Source organism: Protopterus annectens, chromosome 8.part0 (genome assembly GCF_019279795.1).
Source record: "Protopterus annectens isolate FY-2018-M chromosome 8.part0, PAN1.0, whole genome shotgun sequence".
NCBI classification, from domain to species: Eukaryota; Metazoa; Chordata; order Ceratodontiformes; family Protopteridae; genus Protopterus; species Protopterus annectens.
In genome coordinates this window covers 1,247,400,370-1,247,402,107 of record NC_056741.1, presented here as the reverse complement: position 1 = coordinate 1,247,402,107, position 1,738 = coordinate 1,247,400,370, and the positions used below count along the sequence as shown (strand labels likewise).

General features: G+C 39.8%; 1 protein-coding gene across 3 annotated transcripts in view; it reads left to right on the top strand.

The window, feature by feature from the left end:
• Nucleotides 1-509: 509 nt before the first annotated feature.
• LOC122809335 (4-galactosyl-N-acetylglucosaminide 3-alpha-L-fucosyltransferase 9-like) overlaps nt 510-1,738 on the top strand; it is a 40,935-nt gene continuing 39,706 nt past the window's right edge. For 2 of the 3 annotated variants that reach the window (XM_044080739.1, XM_044080740.1), the window contains exon 1: nt 622-808. The gene's annotated coding sequence lies outside the window, so the exon portion shown is untranslated. The other variant, XM_044080738.1, reaches the window with a different exon arrangement.

Sequence of the window (1,738 nt, the reverse complement as noted above, 5' to 3'; positions counted from 1 at the left end):
AATTTTTGGCAAATCATTAAAGACTAAAATTAGAAAATAATGACAGACATTTGAATAATAGACTTCATGCCCTTCAGAAACTTCATACTAATGCAAAACATGTTCTATCAATTTGCTAAGTTTGTAAGAGCAATATTTAAAACTTGTCCCTATTTTTAGGTCTTTTTCTCACTTTTATTTACGGCTTTGTCCAGATTTCTTGTTCTAAGAGGCACAACAGCAAGGCAATGAGCTAAGATATTCAGAAACCAATAGAAATAAGTGTGCTGGCTGCATTATATTGCAAACGAGTGCATGCCTGGTTGAGCAATAAGGCTAATAGACTTAAAAAAAATCTTCATCTGTTCACATTATTCCTGTGATGAGGAAATTAAGACAAATAAGGACGCACTATTGAGCAACTGTAATGACAAACCAAACAATTATATTTGCATACGTATCAGACATTCAGTAATTTGAGATGTTTATACGTATGTGGTGAAAAAATACTTCCTCTATTCAGATTATTCTTGTGATGAGGCTTATTGTAACTGTATGGTAACATAGTCTAGTGCACATTGAACGTGTGTAGCATTTCTGCCTGGTGATTGTTTGTTTTGCCTTACTGTGCTGTGTATGTGACTTCATTTCTGGATATATTTTTATATGGTTAAAGAATGCATGTTGGTGCTTTGTAGAATCACTTACTCTGTCTTTATGATTTAGACCAATTATCTACAGAGAATGCCAGAGCTACAGTGATCACTGAACTTTTCACCAGGACTACAACTTCTCTGGGACTAATATAAGGCACAGAAGTGGCATTCTGGTAAGAAAACAGTTTTTAAACACGTTTATTGAATGATCACTTGTGTACTATGATATATTAGAGAATGGGCAAACTGTACATCAGCATCCTGATTAGAGAATGAATGTTCTCCAGCAGGGTATTAATGTACAAGTAATGCCCGCTGCAAAAAAAAAGTCTGCCGCTTCACATGCTGCGCTCGGGCAGAAAAAAAAAACTGTCTAGCATTATTTTATGCTTGATAAACAGCGCTTTAGCTGTTTATCAAGTGGGCGGCTGCGGTGGTGCAGCGATTAGCGTTGCCGCCTCACAGCAAGAGGTTCTCCGGTTCAATCCTCGGCTGGGGTGCCTTCTATGCGGAGTCTGCATGTCCTCCCTGTGGTTGTGTGGGTTTCCTCCAGGTGCTCTAGTTTCCTCCCACATCCCAAAGACATGCTTAGGTGGATTGGATACTCTAAATTGGCCCTAGGTGTGAGTGTGTGCCTTCAGTGGAAGGTTGGGCGTCGGGCTGGCAACTTGACACTCTAAAAAACTCCACTGCCAATCATGAGTGGACAGGTGATCTGCTGTGGCGACCCCTAACCGGGAAAAGCCAAAAGAAAAAGAAGCTATTTAGCAAGTATAAAATAAAAAAAATAAAGTGTGTGTGTGTGTGTGTGTGTGTGTGTGTGTGTCCCCTGATGTCTGTGCCTTGTTTAGCAAGTGTAAAAAAAATACCTTGTGTGCCTGTGGTATTGGGCCTCATAACACTCCTGGCATTAATTACACATTAACATACACCCTGTCAGGCATTATTGCTTTCGTGTCCTACGTTTGTCTCTGGAAGGTCCTTGTAGCAAGTACAATAAGAACCACATATGCCTTGGGGTCTAGTGGTATGGAAAGTCCACAAATTCAATTTCTCCTGATCCTTAATGGTACCTTTTTCATTCATGCCACCTTCTACAAAGT